At 43.0% G+C, this 15,867-nt stretch overlaps 1 long non-coding RNA gene across 1 annotated transcript in view; it reads left to right on the plus strand.

The window, feature by feature from the left end:
- Positions 1-15,867, plus strand: part of LOC140200727 (uncharacterized) — a 36,299-nt gene that overhangs the window by 18,279 nt on the left and 2,153 nt on the right. The window lies entirely within an intron of this gene.

Here is a 15,867-nt window from a genome sequence, read left to right on the forward strand (position 1 = left end):
CTGAATACTGAAAAGAGATGCAGATTTAATGCTTCAGACAAAGGGTTTCCAATTTGAACCGTTAACTCTGCTTCACTTTCCACAGATGCTGTCCGACCTCCTGAGTATTTCTGATCATTTTTATTTAAGATTTTCAACACTGCAGTTATTTAAATACAGTATAAGTTTGAGAGCCCTGTTAACAAAGTAGCTTAAAGCCTTTTCAAGCATGGTAAAAGATAAACTAATTGAAGTAACTCATTCATTTATTCGTTGAGACATAGATGAGGAGCAGGGAAATTATGTTTGAATTATATTCCACGCTTAGTATTCATGCAGCTGAGGACTGTGCAATTCCGGTCACCGTTTTACAGGAAAGATGATACTGCACAGATGATAGTCTAAAGGAGTTATTTATGAGGATATTGCCTGAAAAATTGCCGCTGTGAGGAAGGATTGGACAAGCTTAGGATTTAACCAGTGAGAGGACACTGAGTTGGTTTGCCTATCATTCCAGTGAACTTAGAGCACTTTGCACCAACACTGTGCTGTTACCTATCCTCCTCAGGATGCTCTGTGTGCATAATAGAAGTCCCCAAGGCAAACAGCAAAACAGAAGCCTGTGGAAATGAAGGGTCAATGGGGGCATTAGCTGATCACAAAAGAATAGTAACATTGATGTTCTTTGGAAGAATCTATACAGTAAATATCTCTGGGGATTGTGATCAACATGGCACCAGCGACCAACATGACCAAAAGCGACATCTTGTAGACAGCTCATAAAACCACTTCTTAGAACATAGAACGTAGAAAATCTACAGCTCATTACAGGCTCTTCGGCCCACAATTTTGTGCCGACCATGTAACCTACTGTAGAAACGGCCTAGAATTACCCTAGCGCAAAGCTTTCTATTTTTCTAAGCTCCATGCATCTATCCAAGAGTCCCTTAAAAGACCCTATTGTATCCACCTCTACCACCCTTGCTGTCAGTGCATTCCATACATCCACCACTTTCTGTGTGAAAAACTTACCTCTGACATCCCCCTTGTACCTATTTCCAAGCACCTTGAAACTATGCCCCCTCGTTGTTAGCCATTTCAGCCCTGGGAAAAAGCCTCTGGCTATCCACACGATCAATGCCCCTCGTCATCTTATACACCTCTATCAGGTCACCTATCATTCTCCGTTGCTTCAAGGGGAAAAGGCCAAGTTCACTCAATCTATTCTCATAAGGCATGCTCCCCAACCCAGGCAACATCCTTGTAAATCTCCTCTGCACTTTTTCTATAGTTTCCACATCCTTCCTGTAGTGAGGTGACCAGAACTGAACACAGTACTCCAAGCGGGGTCTAACTAAGGTCTTATATAGCTGTAACATTACCTCACGGCCCTTGAACTCAATCCCATGGTTGATAAAGGCCAACACACCATATGCCTTCTTAACAACACTGTCAACTTGCGCATTAGTTTTGGGCCCCAAGTTCTTGCTGATCCTTCACACTGCCATGAGTCTTGCCATTAATATTTTCTACTGTCTTCAAATTTGACCTACTGAAATGAACTACTTCACACTTATCTGTGTTGAACTCCATCTGCCACTTCTCAACCTAGTTCTGCATCCTATCGATGTCCCACTGTAATCTCTGACTATCCATAGGACCCCCAACTTTTGTATCGTCAGCAAAATTACTAGCCCACTCTTCTACTTCCTTAACCAGGTCATATATAAAAATCACAAAGAGGAGGGGTCCCTGAACAGATCCCTGCAGAACACCACTGGTCACTGACTTCCATGCAGAATATGAACCATCCATAACCATCCTTTGCCTTCTGTGGTCAAGCCAATTCTGGATCCACAAAACAAGGTCTCCTTGGATCCCATGCTCCATTACTTTCTGAATGAGCCTTGCATGGGGAAGCTTATCAAATGCCTTACTGAAATCCATATACACTACATCCACTGCTCTATCTTCATCAATGTGTTTTGTTACATCCTCAAACATTTCAATCAGGTTTGTAAGGCATGACCTGCCCTTGATAAATCCATGCTGACTATCCTGAATCAGATTATGTCTCTCCAAATGCTCATTAGTCCTACCTCTCAGGATCTTCTCCAACAACTTGCCCACCACTGAAGTAAGACTCACTGGTCTATAATTTCCTAGGTTATCTCCACAGCATTCCAATCGTTTGCAATATTCCAATCTTCTGGTACTTCTCCCGTCCCTATTGATGATGCAAAGATCATCACCAGAGGCTTAGCAATTTCCTCCCTACAGTAGTCTGGGGTATATCTTGTCCAGTCTTTGTGACTTATCTAACATATTACCTTTCAAAAGTTCCAGCACATTCTCTTTCAGAATGTGTATTAATGACATCTTCTTTTAAATACACTTGCTCCCCTGAACTTTGATCTATTGCAACTTGTAATTTCCATTTTTGGGCCAACTGGGAGATATGGAACTTTTGCTTTTTCCTGGGGAATTAGGCGAGGTTGAGAACAGAGTGTGTGACCATCATTTCTAAAAGGTGGAATGGGAGCCCGTGAAATGCTCCATTACCCCTCATCGATTGAAGTATCGAGCAAGATTGAAACCGATGAGGTGTGTGCAGAAGGCAAGCAGGTGTTCAGCGCTATTTGCCTGCGTTTGCTCGGTCTACTTCTCACTACTGCAAAGAGCAGGAGTCTTGGGCCCCACTCTGCAAGGTTCGATCATGACGTGTGGCTGAGAGACTCCTTTTTTGACGAATTCTGCAGTTTGTTGATGAATATCCTCAGTGCTGATCGCGCTCCACGGGTATGGAGGACTCTACAGTTCACATTCCATGTGTTTCCAGTTACTCTGTTTTGCTATTTGTGCGATTTGATCGAGGTGCTTCGGCTCGGAGCTGTCCCTGTGGCTGTGGCCTGCATTCATCGACACAGAGCTAAACTGAACTGACTCCATGGCTGTCACTCCCGGATCATTTTGGGAACTCTGTGGTTTGCTGTTTAATATTCTGTGTGTTATTTGCTTGCTTTTTGCTGTTTGCATCATTTGTTCTTTTTTTTTGCACATCGGGTGTTTGATGTTTTTTTTAAATGGGTTCCAGGGTGTTTCTTTGTTGGTGGTGCCTGTGGGAAGACGAATCTTGGGGTTGTACTGTGTACATACTTTGATAATAAGTGTACTTTGAAAATTTGAGTGAACTTTAGCCCACCTGGACCTGATTATATGGGGAAGAGTTTCAAAAGTTCCTAGATAATATAAATGATAAATACTGACGAGACAAATACAAACCTCCAGAAGTCATAGAATCCAGCATGGACCTAATGGATTACATAAGAGAAACTGCAGCTTCATGGTTCATAGCAGGAGAATTCCAATTATGCTTACTGCATTCTAATCAGATCAGATCAAAATAGAAGCTAGATAGTTCAGCTCAAGCTGTAAGGGAAATGTTGAACCTTCATTGTGAGAAGGCTATGTTTTCCTGAAAATTCTCAGTGGAATAAGCACAATAGAAATGAAGGGGAGGGTTGGCAAGGCCAGCGGAGAGAGCAAAACAGATGAGAGAAAATCTGGATGTTGTTGAGTCGGGACTGAACAGGCAGTAGTAGAGGAGGATGAAGCAGAGGAAGTGTAGGCAAACAAAGAGGTTAGGGTGGAGGATCAGATACTGTTCAAATCACCTTTGAACCAATGGCTTTAACCTTATTTTAGTCACACATTCATATTAAATAGGTAGCCTGTTTAAAATTAATATTCCATTGCTTCAGAATTTTAAACATCTCAGTGAGGTTACCCCTCACTTTCTCCTGTGCTATCAAATTTACGGTGCTGTGGATACATATCTCTGGCCAAATCTTTCCACCAAGCTATTTGCAGATGGAATATGTCTTATTCCACACATTTTCAGGAATGATTGAAACTGTACTGCAACAACTGTGGTCCACTGTTACTGGCCAAGAGTTCTGGAACACCAGTCCTTGAGATGAGGTTTCTCATCACATCAACAGTGTGTGAGGCTGTTGGGAACTCTTCTGGCCACCTTGTAGCTGCATCCATTACTACCAAGAAATTTGTGCCCATGAATGGTCTGGCAAAATCCACATGAATCCTCTGCCAGGGCAATGCAAGCCATTCTCAGGGATGGAGAGGCGCTGCTCTTGGCATCTTCTGTACGACGTGTTAGTGTCCAAAGCAATGCATGGCAAGCTGCTTGATCTGCAGATCTACCCCAGGCCACCGGACAAAGCTTCAAGCCAACACTTTCATTTTAACCATGCCTAGAAGACTGGCATGTTGCTCCTCCAACACTTTAGCACTCAGCTTGAATGGTACAATAACTCTCAATCCCTACATAAGGCAACCTCCATCAAGCACAAGTGCATTCCGGAGAGGTAAAGATGGGGGAGCTGGGATTTCTGCTGCACAATCCAATCATTCTGGGTGGCTCTGTAGACCTGAGACAGTATGGCTTCCCTTTGAATCATCGCTGCATAATAGAGAGATATTCAACTTGCACCAGCTGTGACCTCCAGAAAGCCAACTCATATGCGAATTGGCATTTCTGGACCAAACCTGAATCACTGAAGGATGCTTGACAGCTGTGGCAGGACTTGAATGCTATCACCTCCAAGAAAGCAAAGCCAAACAACATATGTGCCAACAAGGCTTCAGTTCCAGAAGCCTTTAATGATTGCTTTGACTGCCTGAAAATGGAGATGATCTCCCACAGTCTCCAGTGCTCCTGTGATTTCAGTCTCTGAAACTGAAGTGAGAGCATCCATTAGGAGGATGAATCCATCCGTTCCAGACTTTGTACATGGCCAAGACACTGAAGATCTCTAATGATTAACTGGCTGCAGTGTTTACTGACACCTTTACCCTTTTGCTTCAGCAGTTTGAGGTACCCACCTGCTTCAAGCAGGCCTCAATCATACTGGTGCCCAAGATGATCATGGTAACCTACCCCAACGACGATTTTCCAGGAGCACTTACATCCACTGCGATCAAGTGCTTTAAGAGGCTGGTCATGAAACATATCAGCTCCTGCCTGAGGAGTGACTTGGATCCACTCCAATTTGCTTACCGTCACAACAGGTCTAAACAGATGCCATTTCATTGGCCTTCATTCAGCCCTGGAATATCTGGACAACGAAGGTGCATACATTAGGTTGCCCTTCATTGACTACAGCTCTGCATTTAACACTATCATCCCCTCAAATCTCATCAATATGCTCCAAGACCTAGGCCCCGATAGCTCCTTGTGCAACTGGATCTTCGATTGCTCACTTGCAGACTCCTGTCAGTTCAGATTGGCAGCAACATCTCCTGCACAATCTCCATCAGCACAGGTGATGATGCACTTGTATAGATGCATAGCAGAGAGTATCCTGACTGGGTGCACCGTGGAAAAGTGTACAAAAAGTAGTGAATCCTTCATGAGTAAAGCTCTTCCCACCACTGAGCACACCCACAAGGAGCCCTTCCTCAAGAAAGCAGCATCCATCTTCAAAGACTCTCACCATCCAGGCCATGTTTTCTTCACGTCGCTGCTATCAGGAAGGAGGGACAAGAGCCTTTGGTACCACATCATCAGGTTTAGGAACAGCTACCCTCCAAATGTTGTAGATAACTTCACTCACCTCAACTCTGAACTAATTCCACACCCTATGGATTCACGTTCAATGACTCTACAGTTCATGGTCTCAGTATCAATTAGTTTATTTTTATTTTGTATTTGCACAGATTGTCTTCTTTTGCACATTGATTGTAGGTCCGTCTTTGTGTGCAGTTTTTCATCAATTCTATTGTATTTCTTTGTATCTACTGAGAATGCCTGCAAGAAAATGAATCTCAGGGAAGTATATACCAACAAATACATTAATAAATTTATATTGAACTATGAAAATCCCACACCTTGCACGTATATGAAAGTATCTGTTCTGAAAAATAAAGAACTGTGATTTTCTTTGCCTGCAATTTTCTGTGAAATGCTTTTAAGTGTTAGATGATGTACACCATAAAGTAAAACTTCTCCAGGCACTGAGGATCTGTAAACCTCAAGGCCATTACCTGAGCAAATTCCTTTTCTTCTTCTCTTCAGCTGCAAAATACTCTAGCGCTCTTCTTGGCAGTCACAGTCTTGTGCAGAAGAAAATCTGAATATCACAAGCTTACAGAACCGTTGGTGGCTCAGACCATGTGCTTATCTGTTTTATTGGTGACCTGTTTAACTGGATTCAATGCTTCTGAGCTGAGAAATTATGCAGTGAAAGATGAGCACATTACCTGTGCCTGGCTGCTGCTGTACGAGAAGGAAGGGTTTGATCAATTAGAATTGTAAGCAGCACCTGAGTCCTTAAAGAGGCAATGACATCTGATTTAGGCCATTCAAAACTTTGTACACATCAATTAGTTCAAACCCTAATTGCCCCTGTTTCAAAGAAGACTATCCCAGCCTATCCAGTATGTTTCAATAGGTTTCAACAGGTACACCTCTCAATGGGTGAGCATCTGGGGGACAGTAACCACCACTCCCTGGCCTTTAGCATTATCATGGAAAAGGATAGAATCAGAGAGGACAGGAAAATTTTTAATTGGGGAAGGTCAAGTTATGAGGCTATAAGGCTAGAACTTGCGGGTGTGAATTGGGATAAAGTTTTTGCAGGGAAATGTACTATGGACATGTGGTCGATGTTTACGGATCTCTTGCAGGATGTTAGGGATAAATTTGTCCTGGTGAGGAAGATAAAGAATGGTAGGACGAAGGAACCATGGGTGACAAGTGAGATGGAGAATCTAGTCAGGTGGAAGAAGGCAGCATAGATGAGGTTTAGGAAGCAAAGATCAGATGGGTCTATTGAGGAATATAGGGTAGCAAGAAAGGAGCTTAAGAAGGGGCTGAGGAGAACAAGAAGGGGGCATGAGAAGGCCTTGGTGAGTAGGGTAAAGGAAAACCCCAAGGCATTCTTCAATTATGTGAAGAACAAAAGGATGACAGGAGTGAAGATAGGACCGATTAGAGATAAAGATGAGAAGATGAGCCTGGAGGCTGTGGAAGTGCGCAAGGTCCTCAATGAATGCTTCTCTTCAGTATTCACCAATGAAAGGGAACTTGATGACGGTGAGGAGAATATGAGTGAGGTTGATGTTCTGGAGCATGTTGATATTAAGGGAGAGAAGGTGTTGGAGTTCTTAAAATACAATAGGACGGCTAGGTCCCCGGGGCCTGACAGAATATTCCCAGGCTGCTTCACGAGGCGAGGGAAGAGATTGCTGAGCTTCTGACTAGGATCCTTATGTCCTCGTTGTCCACGGGAATGGTACCGGAGGATTGGAGGGAGGCGAGTGTTGTCCCTTTGTTCAAAAAAGGTAGTAGGGATAGTCTGGGTAATTATAGACCAGTAAGCCTTACGTCTGTGGTGGGAAAGCTGTTGGAAAAGATTATTAGAGGTAGGATCTATGGGCATTTAGAGAATCATGGTCTGATCAAGGACAGTCAGCAGGGCTTTATGAAGGGCAGGTCATGTCAAACAAGCCTGATAGAGTTCTTTGCGGAGGTGACCATGCATATAGATGAGGGTAGTGCAGTGGATGTGATCTACATGGATTTTAGTAAGGCATTTGACAAGGTTCCACACGGTAGGCTTATTCAGAAAGTTAGAAGGTATGGGATCCAGGGAAGTTTGGCCAGGTGGATTCAGAATTGGCTTACCTGCAGAAAGCAGAGGGTCATGGTGGAGGGAGTACATTTGGATTGGAGAGTTGTGACTAGTGGTGTCCCACAAGGATTGGTTCTGGGACCTCTACTTTTCCTGATTTTTATTAATGACCTGGATGTGGGGGTAGAAGGGTGGGTTAGCAAGTTTGCAGATGACACAAAATTGGTGGTGTTATGGATAGTGTAGAGGATTGTTGAAGATTCCAGAGAGGCATTGATAAGATGCAGAACTGGGCTGAGAAGTGGCAGATGGAGTTCAACCTGGAGAAGTGTGAGGTGTTACACTTTGGAAGGGCAAACTCCAAGGCAGAGTACAAAGTAAGTGGCAGGATACTTGGAAGTGTGGAGGAACAGAGGGATCTGGGGGTACATGTCCACAGATTCCTGAAAGTTGCCTCACAGGTAGATAGGGTAGTTAAAAGAGCTTATGGAGTGTTAGCTTTCATGTCGAGAGATAGAGTTTAAGAGTCGCGGGGTAATGATGCAGCTCTATAAAACTCTGGTTAGGCCACACTTGGAGTACTGTGTCCAGTTCTGGTCGCCTCACTATAGGAAGGATGTGGAAGCATTGGAAAGGGTACAGAGGAGATTTACCAGGATGCTGCCTGGTTTAGAGAGTATGCATTATGATCAGAGATTAAGGGAACTAGGGCTTTACTCTTTGGAGAGAAGGTGGATGAGAGGAGACATGATAGAGGTGTTCAAGATATTAAGAGGAATAGATAGAGTGGATAGCCAGCGCTTTTTCCCCAGGGCACCACTGCTCAATACAAGAGGACATGGCTTTAAGGTAAGGGGTGGGAAGTTCAAGGGGGATATTAGAGGAAGGTTTTTTACTCAGAGAGTGGTTGATGCGTGGAATGCACTGCCTGAGTCAGTGGTGGAGGCAGATACACTAGTGAAACTTAAGAGACTACTAGACAGGTATATGGAGGAATTTAAGGTAGGGGGTTATATGGGAGGCAGGGTTTAAGGGTCAGCAGAACATTGTGGGCCAAAGGGCCTGTACAGTGCTGTACTATTCTATGTTCAAGTTGCTGACTGGACAACAACTCGACAGCTTAGACAATGGAGTAACGACAGCCAACCTGACTGCCATCTTTGAGGTTCCACCACAGCAGCCAGGTAGATCAGGTTTACCCGGGTTCCCAAAGGAATAATGCTACAAAATCCTTCTATCCCTCTTATACACCTCTATCAGGTCACCTCTCATCCTCTGTCGGTCCAAGGAGAAAAGGCTGAGTTCACTCAACCTGTTTTCATAAGGCATGCTCCCCAATCCAGACAACATCCTTGTAAATCTCCTCTGCACCCTTTCTCTGGCTTCCACATCCTTCCTGTAGTGAGGTGACCAGGACTGAGCACAGTACTCCAAGTGGGGTCTGACTAGGGTCCTATATAGCTGCAACATTACCTCTCGGCTCCTAAATTCAGTTCCACGATTGATGAAGGCCAATACACCGTATGCCTTCTTAACCACAGAGTCAATCTGCACAGCTGTTTTGAGTGTCCTATGGACTCGGAACCCAAGATCCCTCTGATCCTCCACACTGCCAAGAGTCTTACCATTAATACTATAGTCTGCCATCATATTTGACCTATCAAAATGAACCACTCACACTTACCTGGGTTGAACTCCATCTGCCACTTCTCAGCCCAGTCTTGCATCCTATCGATGTCCCACTGTAACCTCTGACAGTCCTCCATACTCTTCACAACACCCCTAACCTTTGTGTCATCAGCAAACTTTCTAACCCATCCCTTCACTTCCTCATCCAGGTCATTTACAAAAATCACAAAGAGTAAAGGTTCCAGAACAGATCCCTGAGGCACACCACTGGTCACCGACCTCCGTGCAGAATATGACCCATCTACAACCACTCTTTGCCTTCTGTGGGCAAGCCAGTTCTGGATCCACAAAGCAATATACCCTTGGATCCCATGCCTCCCTACTTTCTCAATAAGCCTTGCATGGGGTACCTTATCAAATGCCTTGCTGAAATCCATGTACACTACATCTACTGCTCTTCCTTCATCAATGTGTTTAGTCACATCCTGAAAAAATTCAATCAGGCTCATAAGGCATGACTTGCCCTTGACAAAGCCATGCTGACTGTTCCTAATCATATTATACCTCTCCAAATGTTCATAAATACTGCCTCTCAGGATTTTCTCCATCAACTTACCAACCACTGAAGTAAGACTCACTGGTCTATAATTTCCTGGGCTATCTCTACTCCCTTTCTTGAATAAGGGAACAACATCCACAACCCTCCAATCCTCCGGAACCTCTCCCGTCCCCATTGACGATGCAAAGATCATCGCCAGAGACTCAGCAATCTCCTCCTTCATCTCCCACAGTAGCCTGGGGTACATCTTATCCGGTCCTGGTGACTTATCCAACTTGATGCTTTCCAAAAGCTCCAGCACATCTTCTTTCTTAATATCTACATGCTCCAACTTTTCAGTCCGCTGCAAGTCATCAGTACAATCTCCAAGATCCTTTTCCATAGTGAATACTGAAGTAAAATATTCATTAAGTACCTCTGCTATTTCCTCCGGTTTCATACTCATTTTCCCACTGTCACACTTGATAGGTCCTATTCTTTCACATCTTATCCTCTTGCTCTTTACATACTTATAGAATGCTTTGGGATTTTCTTTAATCCTGCCCGCCAAGGTCTTCTCATGGCCCCTTCTGGCTCTCCTAATTTCCTTCTTAAGGTCCTTCCTGTTAGTCTTATAATCTTCTAGATCTCTAACATTACCTGGCTCTCTGAACCTTTCGTAAGCTCTTTACTTCTTGTAGATTTACAACAGCCTTTGTACAGCATGGTACCTGTACCCTACCATAACTTCCCTGTCTCATTGGAATGTACCAATGCAGAACTCCACACTGATATCCCCTGAACAACAGTAGGGAATTGTTGACTTCTATTAGAGAAAAGTGAATTCCTGCCTCTGTAGAACTGCAGAGAGATAGCAGGAGATGAGCATATAGTAGAGAGATAAAGAGTTGGTACCAGGCAGTGAAAGATTATAACCGACTCAAATGATCCAAGCCACAAACTGTAGGTTACATTGAACCATTGTGACCTTATGAAGCCAACCAACGGCTTCATAAAAATTCAGGATACAAGTTTGTCATTGTACATATTGGGTAAAAGAAGAACTACACACAGCTAATATGCACATTGGTACGTGAGATCGACTCAGCAAAAGGTTTACCTCACTCTATGTATACACAATGCATGAAGGGTAGAGATATAGAGGAAAAACTAGTTATGAAATAATATAAGAATGATGAAAACATTGGACTGGAGAACATTCATTTGAGAATAAGTAACTCTCCTATTGAATCATATTTCAATAAAGAGAAAGATTGCTCTGAAAGTGAACCCTGTGAATACTTTCCGTCTACAATAGCGTTCATCATTCTAGCTGATGCCTTGTCTTAACATTGCATTGTGGAACACAAGTTGAGCCCAAAATGAGCTGTCCCCAGTCCTCAGTCAGCACAGCTGAACTATACTCATACATAAATTATATATTTTTAAATTACCATGCTTTTGGAATTTTGTTGCCAATTAGTTTTTGTATTGATTGTAGTGACAATCCTGAGTTATTTCAGTTTGTTACAGGATGTTGTGTACAATGTGCTGTTGAACTAGATTTCAAGTTTCTCCATAAACCAATTGCTTCCATCTGTATAAGCATAAGTAAATATTTTCCAGTAGAGTGCAGTAGAGCTGGAAAACTAGCAAAGGCAACCAGAGCAGAATAACTGGTTGGTGGAGGTGGGCCAAGTGACCTTGTTGTAGGAATCCCAAATCAAGCATGGTCTTTAGGGAACAACTTTTCTACCTGATATGTAGCAAAGAACAGTGTGAAGTGATTATGTTTCCCTAAGACATAGGAGCAAAGTTAGGCCATTCAGCCAATCAAGTCTGCTCTGGCATTCCATCATAACTGATTTATTATTCTTCTCAATCCCATTCTCCTGCATTTCTCCATAATCTTTGACACCCCAATTAATCAAGAACCTATCAACTTCCAGTGTAAAAATAACCATTGCCTTGGCCTGCACAGCCATCTGAAACAATGGACTCCACAGATTCAACACCCTCTGGCTAAAGAAATTTTTTCTCATCTCTGTTCTAAATGGACGTCCCTCAATTCTGAGGCTGTGTCCTCCGGTCCGAGACTCCATCACTATAGGAAACATCCTCCCCACATCTGCTCTATCTAGGCCTTTCAATTTTTGATAGTTTTCAATAAGATCCTGCCCTCATTCTTCTAAACTCCAGGGAGTACAGGCCCAGAGCCATCAAATGCTCCTCAGACGTTAACCCTTTTCTTCCTGGTATCATTCTTGTGAACAACCCATGGACCCTCTTGTATGCCAGCCCATCTTTTCTTAGATAAGGGGTCCAAAACTGCTCAAAATACTCCAAGTGCACTCTGACCAATGCCTTATATGAACGTTATATCCTTGCTTTTGTATTCTAGTCCTCTTGAAATGAACGCTAACATTGCATTGTCTTACTTACCACCAACTCAACCTGTGAGTTAACCATCAGGGAATCCTGCACAAGGACTGGCAGGTCTCCTTGCACCTCTGGTTTTTGAATTTTCTCCCCATTTAGAAAATAGTCCAGGCCTTTATTCCTTTTACCAATGTGCATAACCATACACTTCCCTACACTATGTTCCATCTGCACTTCTTTACACATTCCCTCAAGCTGCAGAAACCCCGCTTCCTCAACACCACCTGCCCCTCCATCTATCTGTGTATTGTCTGCAAACAAGGCCTTCAATTCCTTCATCCAAATTATTGACCCGTAACATGAAAAGAAGTGGTCCCAACACCGATCCCTGTGGCACACCTAGTCACCGGCAGCCAACCAGAATAAACCCCCTTTATTCCCACTCCTTGCTCCTGCCAGTCAGCCAATCTTCTATTCATGCCAGTACCTTTCTTGTAATACCACGGGCTCTTGTTTTGTTAAGCAACCTCATGTGCAGTACCTTGTCAAAGGTCTTCTGAAAATCCAAATAAGCAACATGCACTGGCTCTCTTTTGTCTATCTTGCCTGTTATTTCCTCATACTTGACAGACAAGAGTTTCCCTTAAGGAAACTATGCTGACTTTGGCCTATTTTATCATATGCCTCCAAGTACCCCAAAACCTCCTTCTTAATAATGGGCTCCAATATCTTTCCACTGAAGTCAGGCTAATTGGCCTATAATATCCTTTCTTCTAACTCCTACTGTTTGTAGAGAGAAGCAATTCTCCAGTCTTCAATAACCATCCCAGAGTCTAGTGATTCTCGAAAGATCATTATTAATAATGCCTCCACAATCCCTTCAGCTACCTCTTTCAGAAACCTGGGGTGAAGTCATCTGGTCCAGGTGACTTATCTACCTTCAGAAACTTCAGCTTCACAAGCACCTTCTCCTTTGTAATAGCAGTGGCACTCACTTCTGTCCCCTGACATTCTCACATTTTTGGTATTCTGCTAGTGATTTCACAGTGAAGACTGATACAAAATACTTATTCAGTTCATCCACCATTTCTTTGTCCCCCCCGTTACTACCTCTCCAGCATTATTTTCCAGCGGTCCGATGTCTACTCTCGCTTCTCTTTTGAGTGAGGTTTCGAATGTGAGTAATGCGTCGTAGCTGTCTACGTCATACTCAAGCCAGTGCATTAGCCAGGGCAGTTCAATATGGAGAAAAAGCTGTTGCCCATGCAGCAAGCTCCCTCTCTCCACACAGTTGATGAATGCAGAGGGAAGGCAGAGACTGATACCGTACAGTATTCGCGGTGTCGGAGGAGTTGTCAGTCAATGTTGAACTCAATGTAGGACTAGGGACTCCAGCGCTGTGGATTTTCCTTGGGGTTTCCTCCGGAAGCCTACCCCATGAGTGGTTTTAAGATCAGAGTTTTTTCCTTCTCCTAGATGAGCTGCCAACCACGGCTGGTAAACCCCATCAGTCCGAAGCAACTGATTTTAAGGTGCCAGTATCCACCTTGGTCTCTTCTCCTGTCAGCCAGGGTCTATAGCTAAGCCGTACATGAAGGGCAGTAGCTGGACTCGGTTGTCAGGGGCTATTTGAAAGGCAGGCCATTGTGAGCATTTAATAGGTAGTGGGAGCTTGTCCCCATTACCACCCCTGGCTATGACAACCTTAGGGTCTCTTACTCTTTATATATCTGAAAAAACTTTTTGTACCGTCTTTTATATTATTGGCTACCTTACCTTCATATTTCATCTTTACTCTCCTCATGGCTTTTTTCATTGCTTTTTGTTGATTTTTAAAAGCTTCCTAATCCTCTACTTTCCCACTAATCACAGTATTGCAACATTGACCTTTTTACGTGCCTTTTCTATCTCCCACATCATGTCTACTGTTTGGAGGCCTGTGTATAACTCCCATTAGGATCTTTTTACCCATGCTGTTTCTTAACTCTATCCACAAGGATTCTACATCTTCCAATCCTATGTCACCTCTTTCTAAGGATTTGATTTTTTTACCAACAGAGCCACCCCACCCCCTCTCTCTACATGCCTGTCCTTTCCATATAACTTGTATCCTTGGATGTGAAGCTCCCAACTGCATTCCTCTTTCAGCCATGACTCAGAGATACCCACTTCATACTTGCCAATCTCTAACTGCGCTACAAGATCATCTACTTTATTCTATATATGGCATGTATTCAAATATAACACCTTCAGTCCTGTAATCATCACCCTTTTTGATTCTGGCCTCCTGTTCCACTTTAACTCACTCCAATGAATGCAATTTTCAAAGTCTAAAATTCAAAGTAAATTTATTATCAAAGTATGTATACTATATACAACTTAGAGATTTGTCTTCTTACAGACAAAGAAACCCAATAGAACCCATAAAAAACAAGAAAACCACCAAACACCCGAAGTGCAGAGAAAAACAAAACTGTTCAATCAATTAAAAAAAAGCAAATCATATTCAGAGCTGAAATTTATGAAAGTCAGTCCACTGCCACGAAACCAGTCACAGCCAATCCAGGAACTTGCTAGTTGCGGGCCTCATTTCAGTACAGAGATCAGTAAACATTGCTGAACAGCAAGCTGAACACCAGCCCCAATCTCACCTCCAAGTCTGACACCCTGACCTTTTCAATCTGACCCGGCACTTAAATTGGTCCAACAACAGGTCGGTCCTCACACTCAGATCCAGGCCCTGCTGCTTCGATGTGCTCTCAGTCCTGGGACCCACTGCCTCGATTTGGCCAATATCCAACCTTTCCAATTCAGCCTGGTGTTTAAATCGGTCAAACTTTGGTTTGTTCCTCACTCTCAGGCCCAGGCCTGGGCCCACTGCCATGATTCAGACCCATTCATGGCACACTGCAACTGTCCTGCACCTATGAGTCTTCAGCTCACACCGCAAAAATGCCAGGTTGTGCAGGCAGTTCAAAAGCTTGACTCCGAAAGGGAAGTTACAAACTATGGACTGCAGTGATTGTTTTCGAGAAAATATGAGATGATAATAAAATAATTCATAGTTGTTTTTGCTACCTGCAAGTCATCACTGTTCCAGCGACATCTTAAACTGTGATTTTGCCTTATCATCTGCTTGTTCTTCTTCAGTCTCACTACACACTGCATCTAGTTGTAAACTAACTCCCCATCCTCATACTTATAACTCTGAATCACATCTGCAACACTAGTCTTATCGTGTGTGACTAGTCACTGCACTCCTTGAGAAAATCAAATTACACAAGGTGGCAACAGGCCATCAGACGATTCTAGGCTTCAGAAGGAGGCAGTGAATAGAAACCACACACTTCTGGAGATAAGGTTTGTTTATAAGAAAAAAATAATATGTACAAAATATTTACATGAGCAAGAACAATTCAAAATTCAAACATTCTGTTTAGGTTCCAAATCTTAGATATCAAACCACAACAAATTCCTTTTTAATTAGAATCAGTGATATTCCTTATTTAAAAGTTTACAGACTAAACTCTCCCTTTTGCTTTTGCCCTGGTTAGTTAGAAAACCAAATATAATTCTTATTTTCAAAATTATAGCTTACTTCAGTTTCAGTTCCAGACAGTATATCTACAAGTTTAAATTCAAATTCAAAAATTATATATACACAGTTTAACTCCTTTCACGACAACTCTC

The sequence above is a fragment of the Mobula birostris genome, chromosome 7, assembly GCF_030028105.1.
Source record: "Mobula birostris isolate sMobBir1 chromosome 7, sMobBir1.hap1, whole genome shotgun sequence".
In the NCBI taxonomy this organism is placed as follows: Eukaryota; Metazoa; Chordata; class Chondrichthyes; order Myliobatiformes; family Myliobatidae; genus Mobula; species Mobula birostris.